Here is a 747-nt window from a genome sequence, read left to right as displayed (position 1 = left end):
GCGTGGCGGTTGCAATCGCTTGCGTTTGTTAGCGTGGCGCCGCCGCGGAGCAATTAATAACCGGCCTCTATTAATCAGGGGACACCCCGGCCTGGGTCACGTCCCCCCCCCTCCACACCGGGTGTTGCTGCTGCAGGGGGTTATGGGGGGACAGGCGGAGCGGGGCCTGGGCGCGGGCGGTGACGGCACGCTGCAACGCCCCGCAGCCCTCCGCTGCGCGCGCTGCACCCGCTGCAGCACCCAGTGCACCCCGCCAGTGCACGCACTGCGCCCTGTGCAACACCGCGCGCCTCATCCCTGCGTGCAATGCACCCAGTGCACCCCCACTCCCGTGTGCACTGCACCCTGCGCAACACCGTGCACCCTGTGCACCCCCATTCCTGTGTGCTGCACCCTCTGCAACACCGTGCACCCCATCCCTGCATGTGCTGCACCCACTGCACCCCTATCCCTGTGCGCGCTGCACCCGGTGCACCCCCATTCCTGCGTGCACGGCGCTCTGTGCAACACCACGCACCCCACGCCCGGCCCCCAGTGCACCCCCATTCCTGCGTGCACGGCGCTCTGTGCAACACCACGCACCCCACCTCTGCGTGCAATGCACCCAGTGCACCCCCATTCCTGCGTGCTGCACCCTCTGCAACACAGTGCACCCCATCCCTGCGTGCGCTGCACCCGCTTGCTCCCCGGGAGCGCGCGCTGCACCCGCTGCAACGCCTTGCACCCTCATAGGTGAGTGCACTGCAC

This window comes from Aptenodytes forsteri, unplaced genomic scaffold (assembly GCF_000699145.1).
Source record: "Aptenodytes forsteri isolate BGI_AS27 unplaced genomic scaffold, ASM69914v1 Scaffold474, whole genome shotgun sequence".
Lineage (NCBI taxonomy): Eukaryota > Metazoa > Chordata > Aves > Sphenisciformes > Spheniscidae > Aptenodytes > Aptenodytes forsteri.
This window is presented reverse-complemented; position numbering follows the sequence as displayed.